The sequence below is a fragment of the Papaver somniferum genome, chromosome 10, assembly GCF_003573695.1.
Source record: "Papaver somniferum cultivar HN1 chromosome 10, ASM357369v1, whole genome shotgun sequence".
NCBI lineage: Eukaryota > Viridiplantae > Streptophyta > Magnoliopsida > Ranunculales > Papaveraceae > Papaver > Papaver somniferum.
Genome location: NC_039367.1, coordinates 147969192 through 147991579, shown reverse-complemented (window position 1 = coordinate 147991579; position 22388 = coordinate 147969192). Strand labels below are relative to the sequence as shown.

The 22388-nt window shown below is 38.2% G+C and overlaps 1 pseudogene; it reads left to right on the top strand.

Annotated features, from left to right (window-relative positions):
• The first annotated feature begins 19011 nt into the window (after window positions 1–19011).
• LOC113316470 lies at window positions 19012–22160 on the top strand (annotated as a pseudogene).
• Window positions 22161–22388: the final 228 nt, after the last annotated feature.

Here is a 22388-nt window from a genome sequence, read left to right as displayed (position 1 = left end):
AGGGTCTGTGAAAAGTTAACCCTTACCCTGAAATTGTCTCCTCTGTCGAACCCATCTCTCTTATGCGTCTCTGATGCTCTTCCTCAGCTCCTATTGTTCCCTACTGATGCCCTAGCTAGCTGTTTTACAAACTCCACACCCTAGGGCTTCACGGGATGTGAAATGGGCAAAACATCTAGCCTAGAGAGATGGTGGTGGTGTCGGTGAAGAGATGGTGGTGGCAGTGTTGGAAATGGTGGTGACGCTCTGATTTGGTCGGGAGAAGGAGGAGCAGCTCTGAAAATTTTGGGAAGAAGGGGAAGAAGGAGGAGAAATCGATAGAATGGGAGAAGGGTCTGTTTGTTTGGGGTGTAGGTGTTCGGTCGCTAGGGTGTGAGGCGGGATCATCTGAAGTTGATGCGCAGCGAGGAGATCCGTTGGATAATCAGTTACTAATTGAATCGAACGGCACGATGTAAACAAGCTCTGAGCGACCGTTGGATTAGGTGATACAACGAAGCTGACGGCTCCAGATGGGGTTAGGTGCTGTAGTGTAAGGCGGAGATATCAAACTTTGATGAACAGCAAGGGAGCAACCGTTGGATTCAACTACCATCTAATCTGAAGGCTTGGAATTTCAGCGCTGTGGTGCTTGGCAGAGACTTCAGATTTTGATGCTCTATGAAGGAGCGACCATCGGATGCTTCTGAGAACTGATCTGATGGCTGAGAACGGAGGCGTTTTTGTGTGTAGAAAATGAGGTTGTGCGCACCATTCTTCGCGGCTTCCTTGCGTGATTTCTCCCGGCTTTTCACTACTTTTCTGCTCTTTTTGCTCCGCAAGTCATCCAGACTTTATTTATTACCTAAAAATGCAAAATTAAGTAAGAAAAATATTTATTCTTGAAAACAATGAAAATACAGAATATGGGATAAAATGTAGAATTAATGCAAAAGATGAGTTAAATGCCAACAAAAAGGGATAAATATATACATATTTGGCACTCATCAAATACCCCCAAACCTGAATTTTACTTGTCCTCAAGTAAAACAAAACTAAGGAAATCCTAACTATACCACTGTCGCTGGTCTCTCGAATGCATTTAGCGTATGCACTAAGCCTTTTAAACCACTAAGTGTCCCTAGTGGACGAGTTGAAGTCTCGTGAAGGTTTACCAGAGGTGTACCTACAAAACCTAAGGACAAAATATGAGCTCAGATTCCATCAAATGTGACATGTGCAAGTCAGTTTAAGCTCACAGCAAAATGGAGATGTCAATCTAGCTATCTAAGGCACAATCCTAGCACTGATAACAAAAAAAGACATGTGATAAGAGTGTAAAGTGTATCTACACATGTGTAAAGAAAGATCTGAAGTTATGACTACTAATCACCAAGAGATAGTTTCTCAGGCTAAGAACCAAGGTCGAAATCTAGCTAGCTGTCCGGACTTTACGAGAATTGTGAATGAGTTGGAGGTATTTCACAATTACTCGCGTTGTACATCAATGGCATACACCCTCCTTGCTTATTACAATGAAACAACAAAAGATGACTCTAATTTACATTGACTACTCTCTTTTATTTTTGGAACAAGAGATGATGGAATTGATAAATACTTGATTTTTTTGTATTTTTCTGATTTTTCTGATTTTTTTTTTTTTTTTTTTTTTTTTGGCAGAAACTTGAAATTGATTTTTACATATGGTAGCTCTTTTGATACATAACAAAAAGAAAAAAAAATTACATGACACTTTGCAAGAGGTAGCCCTTTTTGATGCACCCAGTTAAATTCGATGGTTGTCTTTCTTAATGTAACCTCCACCTTCTATCCCAACCAACCAAAGAACAAGCTAGTCAAGTTTCGTTCAGTATTCTAAAGTGATTGGCAATCGTAACTTCCTATCAAACACCTTGAAGATCGAGGCCATACATGTATTGGTAGATCGTGCGCGTGCAAATTTCTTATCACAATGTGAATTGTGCTAGAATCAGGTGCCTAAATATCTAGACTAAGACTCCTAATAAAAATACATATTTGCACAAGAGTCAACATTTCAAGGTAAATGAGCTCCATTTTTATGTTTTTTTCAATTTTCAATTTTTTATTTTCATTTTTTTTTTTTTTTTTGGAATTTTTCAATTTTTTCAAAAAGATGAAGTTTGATTTCAATTATAGCAAATTATCATGGTATCTACTCTATACCCCCAAACCTAAACTAAACATTGTCCTCAATGTTTCAAAATATGGAAAGAATTATAAAACAATATATGGAAAGGGACATGCTGAGTAGAGTAAAAGGAGAGAGAATACCCGATTTCGGCGAAAGCAGAATTAAAACTCCGTTATTCAAGGCAAAAAAATCCAACATATTTCAGCCGAGATCATATTGGATTAGCAAAATATATACAAAAGGAACAAAAGGGTTTTTAAGAAATTTTATCTACTGGATTATATACAAAAATTCACCATACACTAACAATCTAAAGAGTTGAGGATCAACCCAAAAGACAAAGTGTAGAGGTTTCAACAGCTTCACACAATAATAATATGATAGGCACGCAAGTGAAACTGTGAAACAAAATGAGCTACCCCCAAACCTGGATTTTACAGAAGATATAATTTTGAAAACAAAATCGCGCAGTTTCGGGGGTTCATCATGCAAAAGGTCTAGCTCGAAATGAACTTTCTAGGGACGGGCAAACATGCTAATTCCAACTGTGGTTCCTCAAATGTATTATATTTGGATGAAAAATAGTCCAAGAGGACTTGGGAAGCACACAGTTCCAAACCTAGGTTGGGAATTTTCAGAAAAATCGGTTTGACAATATGGGTACAAACCAAATCTAGGTTGGGTGGAAGGCCAACAGATTGTGACTTATGTAGGAGAATAGGCATATCATTATCAATCAAATCAAAATCTCCTAACTCATCTACACATGTCACATCATGCTCACAATCATCAAACAAATTGGCAAGATCACAATCAGAGTCATCAACATCATCAACAGATTCATTCTCATGCATCGGCAAATCAGGAGAAATATCACAATGTGACCTAGGTAGAGAATCAGACACATCAAATATATTTTCATGCATATTAGTGTCTACAGAAGATTCAACTATTCCTATGGCATGCTCATCTTCACAGAATAATTGTACGAATCCCATGTCAATATCAAAATCATATGAATTACAATGAGTATTAGAAAGAACAACATGCATGAAGGTCGAGGGCGAGAAGCCATATGTTTTTGAACCAACAGGTTCCACAATATTTTCATGTTCTTCTAACATATCATCATAATCATCATAATCATCATCATGGTAGCATGCATATTGGTCCTCATTAACAGTGGTGGTGTCATTAGTCGATTCATGTTCCTCTAAATTAGGTTCATATTCAACATTATATACATGAATGGGACTAGACACTTCATTAGGGACAACATACATTTCCTCATGAATTTCCTCCTTTTGTCGGTGAAGCAAAATCTGATCTAAATGTGCATGAATTCGTGATGTAGATCTATCATAGTCTTGCTTACAGAGTCTTAAAGCTTCTGTGGTGGAGTCTAAATTCATGGGAGTACAAAATTCTTCATGTTCAAATTGTGGTGAATGGTACATGTGTGCATGGTCATTAGGGCTTACAAAATATTGATCGCAACCCTCAAAGGATTGATTATGGTCCCAATGACTACCATTCTCACAATTGATGGGCATTTCATACATTGGATTTTCTCTAGATTGCCTAAAATTATGCAAAATATGACAATGCTCAACAGGGTGGTCTAAACTACCACATGCGGGACATGCATAGATTTCAGGTTGCCTAAGAAAATTAGATGTGAAAGATTCCTCATGTGATTGCATTTCTAAAGCTGTGATTCGAGCTTCTATTTGATCCATAAGTGATGATTGTGTGAGTGAGGCACTAGCAAAATGTTCATTTTCACGTTGCGACGAATGATGCATGTATGAATAGTCATTAGGGTTCATGTATTGCGGCTCGGGACTTTGAAAATGTCCATAATAATTCCTATGACTATTGACATCATGGTCCGTGGAAGGTTCATAACGTGGCACATGCCCATAAGCAAGTTCTCTAAGAGTTTTATTTCCATCCCCAGGAGCAGACCAACATCCAGACATGATTGGCTCAAAAGCTAAGTAACTATGTTACAAAGCCCAAAATTTGGTTTTTTTAAAGGGTTTGGATTTTTGGTTTTTTTATGGGAAAATTTTGGTTTTGGTGGGAGACATTTGAAAATTTGGTTTTAAAATGGGAGTAAAATAAAAATTTTGGTTTTAAAATTGGGAGCAAAATTTTTTTTTTTTTTTTTTTTTTTTGGTTTTTTTTTGGGTTTTTTTTTTTTCTCTTTTTTTTTTTAAACAGGGAAAAAAGTAAAGTTAAATATTTTTTTATTTTATTTTTTTTTTTTTTAAGAAAGAAAATAAAATTTGGTTTTTGAATGGGAGCAAGCCCACTGTTTGTTTTGCGTTTGCTTTGGCTCCGCTTGGTTGAAAAGTTTTGGTGGAACTGAGTCCAAAATCTCGGCCTAGAATTTGGGTACTCGGCCCACTAACGAGTTCAACTAGCGTGATCGGTTACAAGCTCAGCTGGGTTTAAAAACCCAGAATACAAAATACAAGTCCAAATTAAACAAGCTCACAAAAATTAAATACAAGCCCACAAATTAAACAAACAAGCCCACAAATAAATTATTACAAACCCAACAGAAAATAAGAGAAGCCCAAAAATTGGCTTTAATATTACATGCCCACAATTTAAAAAAATTGGAAGCCCACAATTCGGGTTCTCTTAAATGGGTTACCTTTCAAGCACAGCCCAGCTGCTCTGATATTGTTGCAAAAACCCAGTTGGGTTTTGGTTCTTTTCCTTGGTGGCGTCCCAGCAGAGGAAAACAGGTTCAGAACAGCAGGTCCAACAGCAAATGAAGTGAAGCAGATGCAGATGCAAATGCTATGCAGTGAAATGCAAAAATAGCTAAAAAAAACACAAGAAAAACACAGCACCAATCCCCGGCAGCGGCGCCAAAAACTTGGTAGGCCTCAAAGATATTATATTTAAATGCAAAATGGTCCCCGGCAGCGGCGCCAAAAACTTGGTGGGCCCGTGAAAGCGTATAAAATTGAAGTGAAATGAAACGCGGGCCTACAGTAATACCGCAAGTGCACGGTCGTCAGTTGTAGCTCGTGCAAGTACGGGTCGATCCACAGAGACTGGGTGTGTTTGGAGTTTCTAGCTATTTTGGGTTTCTAAATTGCTGTTGTTGGGCTTTGAATACCCTTTGAGTAAATTGGGTCTAATGGGTTTGTTTTTAACAATGAAATGAACTGAGCTTGGGCTCAGTTGGTCTTGAAATGCACTAGGCTTTGGGCCTTTGATTGAGTTCAGGCTTTTGGATTAAGCCCACAGTTGACTGAATTGGGCTTTGAGCCTTAACCTAAACTGTGGCTGGGCCTTAATGAACTGGGATTCAGTTTGTACAAACAATGGACAGTGGGCTTCAACTTTTGGTTCAAATCTGGGCTTGGTCTTAAACTGAGAACTTGGGCTCAGTGTTGAAGTGAGCTTTGGGCTCAGTTGGCTTGTATGAGGATCTGGGCTTGACAGTGACAGGCCTTAGGCCTTAACCTGAACTGTAGTCTTTGCTGAGCCAAGCTCAGTTGCAGCAGCAGCAGTGGGAAGAGGAAGGAAAGCAATGCAGTAGTGCAAGGCAAGTGGAAGAAAACAGCAGCAGGGGGAGACAAGGCAGCAGAACAAGGAAAGAGGAAGAAAACAGAGATGGCAGTGAAGCAAAGACAATGGAGAGAATTTACAATGGAAGCAACACAGGGCAAAAGGAACAACACAAAAGCATTAGGAGAAGGTGACAGAACATTGCAACTACACTACGAGAACAAAGGAAGTAAACCAAGGCCTAAGCCAAGGGCAGGGGAGGTGAGAAGCTAACAGTGATGACAATGCAAGGCCAAGGCAGTGGCTCTAGGCATACAAATGGAATGGAAAGATAATTAGCTTGCTATGAGCACTAATTTCTCCCATTGCTCAATCAAATCAGTGCATCCTAAGCATACAAATGGAATGGAAAGAGAATTAGCTTGCTATGAGCACTAATTTCTCCCATTGCTCAATCAAATCAGTGCACTGAGGTTTCTAGCCTAACATTCCACTAAACATGTATCACATAACAGGTACATTAACATTACATGGAACACAAACATCAACAGGAAAATGCACTAGGAAAATTGAAGAAACTAAACATCACAGTGAACTAACATTAACAGCAGCTTAACATGAACAACAATTTGAACAGAACACATACATGATTAAACAGGAGCAGTGCATGAAACAGCACAAATTGAAGAAAAAAAAACATTAACAGAACATAACAGTTCTGGACACTGGCTATTCCAGCATGACTTTACAACAACACCCATAATTCCCTTTTATACCCAATACATCAAATTAGGGTTATCACCCATTTTCCCAAAATTGAAACAGTACATAATTAGGGTCTGTAAAAAGTTAACCCTTACCCTGAAATTGTCTCCTCTGTCGAACCCATCTCTCTTATGCGTCTCTGATGCTCTTCCTCAGCTCCTATTGTTCCCTACTGATGCCCTAGCTAGCTGTTTTACAAACTCCACACCCTAGGGCTTCACGGGATGTGAAATGGGCAAAACATCTAGCCTAGAGAGATGGTGGTGGTGTCGGTGAAGAGATGGTGGTGGCAGTGTTGGAAATGGTGGTGACGCTCTGATTTGGTCGGGAGAAGGAGGAGCAGCTCTGAAAATTTTGGGAAGAAGGGGAAGAAGGAGGAGAAATCGATAGAATGGGAGAAGGGTCTGTTTGTTTGGGGTGTAGGTGTTCGGTCGCTAGGGTGTGAGGCGGGATCATCTGAAGTTGATGCGCAGCGAGGAGATCCGTTGGATAATCAGTTACTAATTGAATCGAACGGCACGATGTAAACAAGCTCTGAGCGACCGTTGGATTAGGTGATACAACGAAGCTGACGGCTCCAGATGGGGTTAGGTGCTGTAGTGTAAGGCGGAGATATCAAACTTTGATGAACAGCAAGGGAGCAACCATTGGATTCAACTACCATCTAATCTGAAGGCTTGGAATTTCAGCGCTATGGTGCTTGGCAGAGACTTCAGATTTTGATGCTCTATGAAGGAGCGACCATCGGATGCTTCTGAGAACTGATCTGATGGCTGAGAACGGAGGCGTTTTTGTGTGTAGAAAATGAGGTTGTGCGCACCATTCTTCGCGGCTTCCTTGCGTGATTTCTCCCGGCTTTTCACTACTTTTCTGCTCTTTTTGCTCCGCAAGTCATCCAGACTTTATTTATTACCTAAAAATGCAAAATTAAGTAAGAAAAATATTTATTCTTGAAAACAATGAAAATACAGAATATGGGATAAAATGTAGAATTAATGCGCAAAAGATGAGTTAAATGCCAACAAAAAGGGATAAATATATACATTATTTGGCACTCATCAATATTCCCCATGCATGCTAAATCTGATGCGTTGCAAATCTTCATTACATTCTCTAAACATGTCGAAAATATCTTTAACACTAAGATCAAAGTTTCTCAGTCTGATAATGGTGGTGAATATCAAAAATTCACTAAAGTTTTACAAGCTAATGGCAGTCATCATCGTTTCTCTTGCCCTCACACTTCCGCGCAAAATGGCTTAGTAGAACGTCGCCATCGTCATGTTGTTGAAAGTGGCCTCACTCTCTTGTCTCTAGCGTCTGTTCCATCATCTTTCTGGTATGATGCTTTCTTTACAGCTACTTTTCTTATGAACCGAGTGTCTTCTACTCCAACTGGTTTAAAATCTCCCTATGAACTTCTGTTTAATCGTGCACCTGACTACCTCTCATTGCGCACCTTTGGCTGTCTTTGCTTTCCACATCTTCGACCCTATGGTAGAACAAAATTGGATTCTCGTTCCTCTCCTTGTTTCTTTCTTGGTTACAGCGATCATCGCAAAGGGTATAAGTGCCTTCATTTACCTACTACTCGTATTTACTGGTCTCGTGATGTTGTCTTTGTTGAAGACAAGTTTCCCTTTGCTGCTGCCCCTGATAAGCTACCTCCGTCATCGTCGTCCTTACAGGTATTTTCTTCACCATCTTCCTCCTCCATTTTTCCTACAATACTGTCTCAGTTGAACTCTACTGCTAATATGTGGCTTAATGTAACTGAGTTACCTAGCAGATCCACTCCAGCTGCGACTATTATGTCTGCTCAGCAACATTCCAGTGTTACAGTTTCAGAACCTGACATTGTCGTTCCTCAGCAAACGTCACTGCAAGTTCCTGCATCAACACCTTCGTTACAAGCTGACGCTACCATCTCTGCACTACCACAGACAACGATCATTCCTCAGTCTGTTGCTTCCATTCTACCTGCCGTTGCCTCTCCTGTTCAGTCCCCAGTTGCGACTGCACCAACTGTTACGCCTGCAGCAACTGATTCCCATACAGTACATGTTACGCCTGCAGCTTCACCTGATGGTACTGGCACTCATCATAACTCGTCGTCGCCAGCAGCTCTACCGCTTTCTCATACTGTTTCTGTCAACGATCCACTGCAACCGACTGTTACTAATTCTCACCCAATGGTAACACGAGGAAAAGATGGTATTTTCAGGAAGAAAGTTCTCCTCGCTTCTGCGCACACTAAGCTCACTGATGACTTGTTTGAACCCACTTGCTATTCCCAGGCCAAGACTGACCCCAAATGGATTCCTCCGATGGACTTAGAAATTGATGCGCTTCGGAAGAATGGGACTTGGTCCCTGGTTCGGACTCCTCTGAACCAAAACATTATTGGTTGCAAATGGGTGTATCGTGTTAAGAGGAAACCTGATGGCACTATTGAACGTCGCAAAGCTCGGTTAGTTGCCAAGGGGTTTAATCAACAAGAAGGTATTGATTACGGTGAGACCTTTAGTCCGGTTATTAAACCATGTACTATTCGTATTATCTTGACGTTGGCTTTGTCTTATCATTGGCCTATTCGCCAACTTGATGTTCAAAATGCTTTTCTTAATGGCATTCTACATGAAGAGGTTTACATGAAACATCCCCCTGGCTATAAAGATCCTCAGTTTCCTGATTATGTTTGCAAGCTCCATCGATCCATTTATGGCCTCAAACAGGCTCCTCGTGCATGGTATACTCGTCTCAGCTCTTTTCTTCAAAAACTTGGTTTTGTTACTTCGGTCTCTGATACCTCTTTGTTCATTCGTCGTTCCGCTGAGAGTGTGATATTTCTTTTGGTATACGTTGATGATATCATCTTAACGGGGTCTTCTATGAAGTGTATTCAATCTTTTATGAATGATCTTCATAACGAATTTGCTCTTAAGGATCTAGGCTCGCTGTCATACTTTCTTGGCATAGAAGTCACACAACTCTCTAATGGATTGTTTCTTTCGCAACGTCGTTACATTGAGGATCTTCTTGTTCGTGCCAATATGCAAGGAGCTAAACCAGTAACCACTCCCTTCAGCACGTCCACTGATTTGCATCCGGTTGATGGTCCCTTGCTGTCTGATGTTACTATGTACAGGAGTTTGGTTGGTGATCTTCAGTATCTCTCCATGACAAGACCGGATATTTCCTTTGCAGTTAATAAGGTATGTCAGTTTATGCATAAACCCACGGAAGCTCATTTGATTCTCGTCAAGCGTATTCTTCGCTATTTGCAACATACATCTACCTTTGGTCTTTTTCTGCGTCCCGAACGAGATTTGCAGCTTAGTTTCTCAGCATATACTGATGCTGATTGGGCGGGTGACCATCTTGATCGTCGTTCTACAAGTGGATATTGTGTTTATCTTGGTTCCAATCTTATTTCTTGGAGTTCTCGTAAACAGCGGACAGTTTCCAGATCCAGTACTGAATCTGAGTATCGTGGTTTAGCCATTGCAACGGCTGAATTGATGTGGGTTGAATCTCTTCTTCGTGAACTACAGGCTTCTATTCGTTTTCCTCCTACTCTTTGGTGTGACAATTTGGGAGCTACTTAGCTCACAATGAATCCGATATTTCATGGTCGAACGAAACATATAGAAATTGATTATCATTTCGTCCGTGAGCGAGTTCAGGAAGGACAACTTATTGTTCGTTTTGTTTCATCTACGGGTCAAATTGCAGATATCTTTACTAAAGCTACTGCAAAGGATCATTTTTGCAGACTCCGCTCTAAGCTCAATGTCATTGACAACCCTCTTAGATCGAGGGGGAGTGTTAGACATATAGCAACCGTGACTGGATAAGTCACGATGTTTTGTATCTTTCCTATTATACGAATATATATCCTACTAATTGAATATCTAGGAAATCTGTGTAATCTAGGAAAGCTTTGTATATCCTATATCCTACTAATTGAATATCTAGGAAATCTGTGTAATCTAGGAAATCTTTGTATATCCTATATTCTGTGTATCCTTTGTAATCTTGATAATATAAATATATAATCCTCTTTGTGTTTCTCATATTATTGAGAACACGTTAAATATAAGTTCCAACTGCTTCAATACTAAGTCCTTGCATCCCATACTCCCGAGTACTTCTTCGATAGGCATGTCCTCCTGAAAATCGAAGAAACTAATACCTAAGAATGAAAAGGAAAACAAAGATGCTAAGGAAATGAAGAAAAAATGAACAAACAATATTCAGAAATTTTCAGTCTCAGGACAACAAATTTTATGAGGATATGAGCATATCTCAAATCAAACATAAGCTTGCATCTAAAATTTCCTCTAGAAGAATGTAAACATGAAGAGTTATTGACGGTTTAAGTGACACGTCAACAAATTCTTTGAGGACAAGGGCATATCTCACATCAAACATAAACTTGCATCTAAAATTTCCTCTAGAAAAATGTAAAAATGCCGAGTTGTTGACTGTTTAAGTGACATGTGCAGCCATGTTATATCTGAAAGTAGCCAGCTAGCCCATTTTGTACTTCATCAGATCACAGAAGATAAACATTTATCCTTATTCCGCTATATACGTAAACAAGTTCTGTAAACCCGTGCAAACGCACATGTTATTTATTAACTGACCCAAGAAAAGAAGTGATAAGTGTAATCACTAATGGTACGCGTGAACCTACCTGAGATATTATGTCAACCGAAACTCGAGAGACCACATTTTATATCACAGATTCAGACCATCAAAACATACAATACTATCCTAAGTAAAACTTGAAGAATAGAACACACATGTTTTTGTTTCCAATTCTGTGAATGTCGTGCACATTTTCATCCTTGATAGACACAAACTCTGTTGACTTCATGATATAGCAAATCTGAACAATTTCATCAGCTTACAAATTAGATAGTGGTTGGTAACTTACTCCTACAAAATACATCTAAATCTAGAACATTACATTATCTACAAATGATTCACATTTATAGAAGAATCTTCATGAAGTAAGACTTAAACTGCTTCGCAAACATAAAGACTGAAAGATTAGTAAACATACAAAAGATGTGAATAAATGTTAATCAAACGATTGTGTCACTAACGTAAAGTGACCATGTATACCTGCATCTTGGTTTCTTTTGGTGGTAAGCTAGAAAAAGAAACCAAGAGGCTTACCAGCATATGCGTTTGTGTCAGTCCCATCACGTATCTAATCCATCTATAAAGTTTTCTCTTTCTTGTACAATTGTTTTTATACAATGTCTAAACGTTCCTTGCCATTCTGGTTTTGATCACTTGCGCCAAACATTAAAATCTCAAGAATAAAGAATGCAAAATGAGTGTCATCAAATCCTTTGCATTGCGTATGCTAAAGAACCTTTTCTTTTGTGGTCTAACGGTGTATACTCGTAACGTTTAAACTTTGTTGGAAGTTAAACCAAGATATGGATTTGGTTCGTGGATCAACAAGTGTTGTTGATCCAGTCTGAATGGATCAACTGCTGCAGTTGACGCAGTCAAATTGGATCAACAGGAACAGTTGACACACTATGCGATATCTAGAAGTTTGAGTTAACTAGAAGAGAAAGTTGTGTCGGTTACTGTATTTAGAGTTTTACTATATTTAGAGTTTCTTTGTGTTTCTAGAAGTGTGCTTTATTTAGAGTTTGATTTTATTAGGAAAGTACTTTGAGTGATTGTCAAGTTTGTGAGACTATAAGTAGGCTATTGAGCCACGAAGAATTGTACACCAAACTGATTATCAATGTAATCGTTTTATTACTTTCACGTTGTGCTCTCCTCTCTCTTCCTCGATCCTACATTTGGTATCAGAGCAAGATGAGAGGAAGGGAGAGGACAAGGAGAGAAAGAGTTAGTCTTGAAGCTGCGTTTTTTGTTTTTTGCTGAGAAGAAGTTGTGTGAGTTCTGATGCGTTTTTTTGTCAAGATGCGTTAGGGTTTGACAGAAGTAAAAAAAAAAAAAAGAATTGTTCCAAGGCCTGTCAAAAGAATTGTTGATGTTTTAAAGAAGAAGGAAAGTTGTTGATCACGTTGGAGTTTCTCAAAAGTTTGAAGAGTTTCGAAATTTAAAGAAGGCAGGCTAAACCGATGGGTTCTTCTGGCAGAGAAAAAGTGTCAAATTTACTGTCGGATAAACCTATAAGGACTGATCGTTGAGTTCCGGGTTGAAGTACGTTCATACTCAAGCAAAGAGATGAGTTCGAGCAAGCTGCTGCTGTTCATTGTTGCTGCCAGCGAAAGAAAGTGATATGGATCGAATATGTTTTATGAGAACACAAATAAGAACCCTCATGAGTTATGGTGCGACATTGATGGAGATCTAGGATTTCAAGACGATCTAAAATCATGAAGATATTATGCTGTGATGAAAGGTGATCGAGTATGCGATGAAGGTTGCTACTGGTGGTGATCGTGATGGAAACTCGATGGAAGATAAAGAAGAAGAAGGACAAAGTTTTCAAGAAAATAAGAAGAAGTCATATATGGTGTCTGGTGGCGCCTGCAGACATGAGAACCAAAGACGAAGAAGATTACAGTGCAAGTTTGATTTGTGGCTGTGAAAGGTGGATTACAATAAACAGTAGCAATACCGTAAACTGGTGATGTTCTGTTGAGAAAGTCTTGGTCGAGTATTGCTACCATGATTTATGGATGGATTTTAGAAGTTACAGTTACGGTTTCTAGTTGATGAAGTCAGTGCGAGACATGGGTTGTGTTTCAATTTGATGAGGCAAAGGAAGTTGCGGTGACAGACGTAATTAAATTCAAGACAAGGTTTCCTGTTGGAGAAAAAGATATCAAGAAGAACAAGGAAGAAGAGATGAATGTTATGTCCTTTGCTGCCGTAAAAAAAAAGTGTTATTGAAAGTTTGTAACAGTATGGGTGTTCCAAAAGTTAGTGTCAAAGTTGCATAAGAGGTGTTACTGAAGAATTGCTACAAAAACATGTAACAGAAGAAAGTGTCGCTGTTGTGACAGTGACGAAAGAGTTGTGGAAGTGATTAAGTATGACAGTACAGTTAAATGGCAGAGACGTTGCAGAAAACTGTTAAAGTGTTTGAAGAAGTTCAAGAATGGTTCAAAGTTAATAGTTTGAAGAAGTTTTGGGAGAGTGGTTGATTCGAAGTGTTAAGTCATAGATTCGAAATAGACGCAAGAGAAGATCAAAGTTGGTATTGCAGTCAAGAAGGACTGGTACAATTTGATGAAGTTGATCGAATTCAGAAACTTAGAATGAGAAAGAAAGTTGGGTGCTTATGTTTGAGCTTAAGAGAGGATGGTAGGAGTTTAAGCTCAAACATGTCCAAACATGGTGATTGAAAAGTTTGTGGCAGAAACTTGGAAGTCTTACAAAGTGTGGTAGACTTTGTGATAGTTATTGCTTGTGGCAGAAGCATAACAAGAGAGATTGTGAGAGAATCTTGTAAAAACAAATAAGTGTGAAAGTTTCGACTCTAACAAGCGTAACTGGATCAAAGAAGTAAAGATGAAAGAAAAGTAAGAGAAGCAATCACCAAGGGTGATGTGTGAGAAGACAACAAGATTGTAGGCGAGTGAAGTCTATAAGTTAAAGTGAAGTAATCCCAGTGTGGGTATTTGAGAAGAGAAGTGAAGAAAGTGAAGCAATATCAGTGTGGGGATTTGGCTAAAGTTGTGTGAAGCAATCCCAGTGGGGATTTGGCTAGAGAAGTGAAGAAATTCCAGTGTGGAATTTGTGTTTGGTTGAGTTGCGCAGTTGGTGCTGCTATTTGAGAAGAAAGTGATCAACAAGAGGAGGTTATAATACCTATGAGTTGTGTAGAACGTCACAATAATTAACAAGGTTGTGTTCGTGAAGATATGGCAACATGCGTACTTTAGAAGAGAAGAAAGGTTTGTGAACTGTGAAAAGATCAGTTCTAGACATCACTAACTGACGGTTGTGTCTCTTGTTAAAGTAACATGTGAAGAGAAGTTTAAGAGATGAAGATGAGCTACAATGCTCGGTGATGAGTTTGATGAGTTTTAGTGTTTGGTTAGCAAGTTGTATAGAGCACCACGAGGTGTTTCTAGCTTGTTAAGGTTTGTGTTCCGCTGCGATAAAGAAGAACGTGAAAGAAGTTTATGAATTGAGTTTGTTAATGATGATGGTATTCTGGAATGAGAAAAGACAAGAACGTGTTAACGTTTATCAATGGAAGAAGAGGAATGGAAAATGAGAAAAGACAAGGACGTGCAAACGTTTATCAATGGAAGAAGAGGGTTATGGAATTCACGTTGAATGATATCTTGGTTTAAAAGAGGATGTTGGAAGTTAAACCAAGATATGGATTTGGTTCGTGGATCAACAAGTGTTGTTGATCCAGTCCGAATGGATCAACTGCTGTAGTTGACGCAGTCAAGTTGGATCAACATGAATAGTTGAAACGCTACGCGATATCTGGAAGTTTAAGTTAACTAGAAGAGCAAATTGTGTCGGTTACTGTATTTAGAGTTTTACTATATTTAGAGTTTCTTTGTGTTTCTAGAAGTGTGCTTTATTTAGAGTTTGATTTTATTAGGAAAGTACTTTGAGTGATTGTCAAGTTTGTGAGACTATAAGTAGGCTATTGAGCCATGAAGAATTGTACACCAAACTGATTATCAATGTAATCGTTTTATTGCTTCCGCGTTGTGCTCTCCTCTCTTTTGCTCGATCCTACAAACTTGATCATTAATAAAAGATACTTCTAATTTTTCAGATCCACATTACACTTTTTAGTATGGATCCATTCCGTACAAAATCTGTACTATAAACTCGGCCAAAGAATACGGAAAATCTGTACGACTTTATGTAAATTAACTATAGATTTGTACTATAATATAAAAATAACATTAGTAAATTAGGAATATATTTGTGAGTCTTATGATCACCTCCATCTAGCATCACTAACTTCCTTTTTTTAGGCCACTATATTTGGAAGGTAAATAGGAAACAGATTAAAATTGAAACTGTAATGAAAAACAGATCAACTTACAGAGATTTGAATGGCAGCGATTCTTAAAACTTTTCGGATTTTCTTATCTATTCATAATATCATCAGGCATGACTCTCCGACGTCATGCCGAATCTCTTGTGATTTTTCAAGGCAAGTTAATAATAATGTCTTACAGAAACCTAAAAAATTATGTAATCCTAATGATATGGCACACGGAAGCGATTTGAAAACAAGGAGAACCCACTCCTTCAAGTAACAAATAAACACTCCAATCCAGGAGCAAATATACTCTAATCCAAGAGTTAAGAAAGCAAACGATGGTTTCAACCAAACAATTCAATAGTTTCAGTAATCAATTAAGCGAGCTAATCCAAGCTACTTTACAATGACGAGAACAATGAATACTTATAGTTTAACTTACCCTAACAAACCCTTGACCAAACAGAACTTCACATAGTGTGAATTTTATCCTAATCATCTAACAGAATTATAGCAAATCCTAACAATTGATACAACTAAATGATAATAAGGACCGGGTCCGAGACTCATGATAGACATCTTATATACGTCCCGTATCAGGCTCCCCACTGTGTCAAAACTCGCCTCGAGTTTACATTGAAAATGGGGAGTTTGAGAAAGAACTTTAGAGCATCCACTAGTAGCACAACTCAATCTTGAATTATGCATCAGAATTACTAACCATTCAGAACATAATTTTTGCTTCAAGGTAAGGTTGAAAAATACACACCAACAAGATACTCGATCCCGCTTCATGCTAATACTACGGCAAAGAAGCTCCATGAAAATTTCCACACCATGTCCCTTCGGAGTCCATAAGAGTGGGATGCACTATCACAAAACATGTTATACGGATCTTGAAAACTGCTTTTAGGAACTACCATAACAACTGTATCCATTTGGGAAGGATTAATTTTAAGCATCTCACTATCTTCAATGTCTTGATTAACTGCCCGGACAATACTATTATTATCGTGTCCCACTTCACCGAGATTTCCTTGAAACTTAGCCTCAACCGTTGTATGTAAGGTACTCTTAGGAGACATTTCTTTCCATTCTCCCAACGGTCGTTTACATGGCATTAGCATGACCTTGGTCTTCCCCCAAATAAACTCATACACATTTTCAGGACCATTATGAACATCATGAATATCAAACAACCAAGGCCTACCCAACACAACATCGCAAATATCCGTATCAACTACTTCGCAAAATATTGTATCGGAGTAGCACTTACCAATTGACACTGGAATTTCGCGAACACCCATGCAAGTAATTGCACCTCCATTGTTGAACCATTTAATTTGGTCCGGTACATGATACCAATCCATTTCCAAACCCAAAGATTCAATCATTTTCAATGAAACCAAATTCTGTTCGCGAACATTATCAATCATAAAACGACAAACATTCCCACCAGCTATATATCGACCGCGAAAGATCTGAAATTGAATTGGTTCCATAGTTATATATACTGCATAATATGAAGTTAAGAAACTCAATTTGGCAGCGGCGGCTTAGATGAACATATAAGTAGGTTTGCGTCTTATTAACGGGTAGTATAAGGAAAGCCCAACAAGAGTTTCTTGTATAACTTTAATGGAGCAGGAATCTTTTACAATTTTACTTACAGGAAACGAACTTTTTGTATAGCTCTTAGCCGAGAAGATATCTTTCTCCCACTAGCTAACCAAGTTAGGGTTTCACGAATGTGAAATACGACAGCAAATGAAATATGGGATACTCGCCAAACGTCTGGAACTTTTGATGATGGCACACAACAGAAATCTTTAGTGCCTCTCTCTTCTCCTCTTTCACCCACAAACGCGCAACTGAAACCTTGATTTTTCAAACCCCAAATCAACAAACAAAGCGAGTTAGAGATCTTACCAAACTTAAGTATGCACCGTGATGATGAACAAGATCCCAAATCTTCTTTCAACTGATTTTCTTTTTTTTTTTTTTGATAAAAACCTAGAGATCATAGGAATCCTCGACTGATTCTTCTAGGCGGCCTCACAGACGAACAACGCAAGAAAAACCTACTCTGATACCACATGATATGGCACACGGAAACGATTTGAAAACAAGGAGAATCCACTTCTTCAAGTAACAAATAAACACTCCAATCCAGGAGCAAATATACTCTAATCTAAGAGTTAAGGAAGCAAACGATGATTTAAACCAAACAATTCAATAGTTTCATTAATCAATTAAGCGAGCTAATCCAAACTACTTTACAATGACGAGAACAATGAATACTTATAGTTTAACTTAACCCTAACAAACCCTTGACCAAACAGAACTTCACATACGTGTAAAGTTTATCCTAACCATCTAACAGAATTATAGCAAATCCTAATAATTGATACGACTAAATGATAATAAGGACCGGGTCCGAGACTCATCATAGACATCTTATATACGTCCCCTATCACCTAAAGTGCCTGCCCTACACCACTGATGCATGTTGAAAGTTGTCATCCTCAAGTAGACCCAACTTCAAACACGTAAGTTCAAATGTTTGATGAACAACTCCATTCCTCAAAAGCATGCGGTTCTTTTAGTATGAACACCTAAGTACGTAGATGCTGTCTCTTAGTAAAACCTTGCCAAATCTTTCAAAACAAATTGACCGTCTTCTTAACCACGTTTTATTAAATTCGTTTCATGTTCATTTAATTGGAAATACTGCATAAGTGATAAGTTAATATCGAGCGTCTTCATGTGTACTCCCTATCGACCACATTCATCCATTGTTTAAAATTCGTATCTTTAGGATTTATTCATCTGCAAACATCATCCAAGTCATTATCGCCTGAATCATTCGGTGCACATAATTCCGATCATGTAGATGTGAATTTCTAGATATGATCCTTTTCCATTGGTATCTAGATTTTTTGCCCTTGATGACTTGCAAACAATGACGCAATTCCGATTCTTTCCTAATTCCATACACCAATCACGAACCGCTTCCTTTGACTCAAATACCTATACTCAAATATACAATAACAGAACACTTTAGATAAGTATATGAGATTGACTATATTTTATAGTTCAGTTTGTTAACATACCTTATTGGTTGTAAACAATTCAGTTAAGTCTAAATTGGAAGAAGCAGGACGAGTTGCATAGTAAGGTCCAAATTCATCGCCTCCAACATCCACAACTAGAACCTCATTCTCATGATCAAGAACCTTAAAAAATATACAAAATAGTGTTAGTTGCATCTCTAATCTGTAAACTAATATCTAACACATCCTAATTAACCCCATGGACAAAGGAAAAGGAGCAGATTCTATACAAAAGTTAAATACCTCAGTCAATTGATTTCCTTCTAATATTTCTTCATCGTGTTGCTTTTCTTCTACTTCCACATCAAATAACGGGATATGATAGTTTTCTTTCATTTTAGCACTTCACTCTCGGGATCAAATTAATAAACAAAGCATTTTTTATTATCTTGGGTTTGTTAATACTAAATAATAATGAAACAAAATTAGGGTTAAATAAATTAACTCGACTGAAGGAAGAAAACAGTTAAGATAAAGAGATGGAAACAGCTAATGCCATTGCCATCTCTAAAGAGATTGAGAAGAGTGAAATTAATTAATTATTGAGGAGTACAGTAATTTTACTCCTTAAATAAGTACTCTTTTGTGTAGGCGCGCGCATATTGGGTCTCCTTTTATCTAAACAAAAGACTTTTACTCGCGAAACTGCCGGTCTTGATGATGTAATTACTAATTGGAAAGGGTTATTTTTTGATCATCTATAGTCAGTGTTTTAGGTTATTGTGGGTTCTTGTTTGTTTGCTTTTACTTTATTGTGTTGGGCGGCGGTAGCTTTGCTACTTTGTAATTTGCCTCTTCTCTTAATATACTTTTTTTACCGATAAAAAAAAAAAAAAGAGAGAGAGAGGAGAACAGCGCATTAGGGTTTTGCATGAAAAACTACAACTGGTTAGAATATGTTGACGCTGATTATATAAATACGTATCGGCAGATACAAGCTAGGATGTTTGAAGTTACACTACCACAAAGTAAGCACAAGAAACAAACAAACCGACTGAGTTTTACAAGCTCTCTAACCATGGCATTGAAGCATATCCTGAAAAGAGATGATACACTTCATAGGCTGTGCCTTATCTGTCGTCCTTTTCTCATTCAACCTAATCGATTTTATTAAACTTCAGAATCATCTTCCCAACCATCTCACGAACAACGTGTGAAAACCCCTAACTCTAAATTTCTCCAATACAGTTCACCTCTCAAAATTGATCACACAAAAATTCTCCTTTCTTTTCCTGAAACACGAGTTACGACTCTTCCGAATGGTTTACAAGTTGCTACTGAATCTAATTTATCTTCTAAAACAGCAACCGTAGGTGCATGGATTGACGCAGGGAGTAGACATGATCCTGATGATACTAGTGGTGTTGCTCATTATGTTGAACATATAATGTTTGAAAGAACACATCGTATGCGCAAGGAATGTATGGAAGAAAAGATTGAGAATATGGGTGGGTATTTGGATGCTATAACCACTAGGGAACATACTTCCTATAGCTTTAAGATGAGAATGTTCCAACGGATATTGATATTCTAGCTGACAAATTGCAGCATTCTTGTTACATGGATGACGAAGTTTTCTGTCTAAGAGATGCTATTCTCCGTGAAATGGAAGGGGTTGAGATATGTCCTGAGAAACTTGTTTTCTGTCATTTGCACGCAGAAGCTTTCCAGTGCTCTCCTTTAGGTAGAACGGTATTGGGAGATGCAGATATTATCAAGACAATCGACGTTGTACCAATCAGGAACTACATTTCAACTCACTACACAGCTCCTAGAATGGTAAGTAAGTAACTGTATGGGATACAAATTTCTTCAAAATTCTCAATGCTTGGGTTCTATTACCATTCATCAACAACTTTGGAGATCATTATCAATTTATCAGGTCATTGTTGCTGCTGGATCTGTGAAGCACGAGGAAGTCGTTGAGGAGGTAAAGAAGCATTTTACAGAGCTACCAACTGATCCTACTACAGCTTTGCAGCTGGCTGCAAAAGAACCAGCAATTTTTACTGGTTCCGAGGTGTGTTTACTTGCTAGGAAATCTCTGATTTTGTTTCAACGGAGTACTATTATTGTTTCTGGTGGAGTGGAGTTCCTTATTAACATTGTATTTATTCCAATTGTTTTCCCATTCATGCGATCAGGTAAGAATATTGGACAATGATCTTTCCTTTCGCACATTTTGCTGTTGCGTTCAGTGGTGCATCTTTGACAGACCCAGATTCAATTGTTCTGATGGTCATCAAGTACATGCTAAGCTCTTGGAATAAGTACGAAAAGGGAGGAAAGCACATGAGGTGAGTGCTTTCTTATAGTCTGTGCTCACGTATTTACCAAAACCTATTTCTGTAACCAGTGGTTGGTTTTCGTTTTTTACAGCAGGGTTGCCAATAAAGACATATCTGAGAGTATGATGACTTTCAATGACATATATAAGGATGCTGGTATGTTTGGCATTTACGCCTCTGCGAAGGTATGTTCACCCTTGGAAACTTTATCCTTCGTATCCTTAGGTTCTTTGTTGACTTGTAGCAGTGTTCATTATTTACACTTTGTGAGATGTAATTATTTATCTTGATATCAGCCGGGTTGGTCGGATGATTTGGCCGATGCAATTATGTATGAGATAAGCAAGTTATCATACCAAGTATCAGAAGATGATGTCAATCGCGGTCGTAATTAGGTATGCCTTTGTGCTGCTCACTTGCATACATAAACAAGTAGCTAGACGATGCCAGAATATGTATTTTGCTAGCCTTATTTAATCTTGACTGATAAAGGTCAGGATATCCTTTTGTTGTCATACTTTTTGTCCTTTTGACGAAAAAACAATGGGAAATATCTTATCCTAGAAGGCCAGAAAATTTGCAACCAGTTTTAGTAGAAGTCCTTCATTCCAATTAGTAAAGTACATGTTCAAACCTGAGTCTATGCTTAACATTACACATAATGCAGATTGCAATTGTACTTCATATTCGATACGTTTATCAGGGAAGTAATAAATAATCTGTATCTGAACAGGCTTCCTCTCTTAGTTCTTATTTTGAAGGCTCAACGGCAATAAGCCAATAACAATGAAACCCTAACGTTAGCATTAGTTTGTTGTCAAAGCTTTTACCGCTGACTAAAAGGATGTGGTTTTGCAGTTGAAATCTTCTCTTTTTCTCCAACTTGATGATAACACTCATGTTGCTAAAGATATTGGCGCTCAGGTAACTTCAGCTCCCTCTGAATTAATCCCAAATAATGTTGGTGAGAATAAAAGTGGAGAGTGTGTTGAAGCTTTCATATACAACTTATTAGGGGTCTTGTGTTTTGAGTTCAACACCTAGAGGTTAGATTATTGGTTTACTTGTTTGCTGGCAGCTACTTGCATATGGCAGAAGAATTCCATTCGTCGAAATGTTTGCTAGGATTGATGCTGTGGATGCAAGCACCATCAAGCGTGTTGCCAAGCGGTTTTTCTTTGACCGGGTATGGCAGGCTATAAATTTATCAATCTCTAATCTCTGATGTTTAATGTTCTTTTTTATTTTTCTTCTTGTAGGATATAGCAATTGCGGCCATAGGACCCATCCAGGGCCTCCCTGACTACAGCTGGTTTAGAAGCAGGATACACCCTCCCTGAATTTATTAGCCGCATGATCTACTTGAATCTTTACTAAAAAATGTTATCTCACTTGAGGTTGAAATGGCTACATAGCCTTCATTCATGTCGACTAACATTTCTTTTCAAGTTCTTTTTCTCGTAAAGTTTGTAATTTCAGTCCATAAAATTAAGTGACAAAACCGAGTAGGCTGCGAGATTGTGCATAGAAGCAAATTACTGTTTCTAACTAGTAACTAATACTAATGA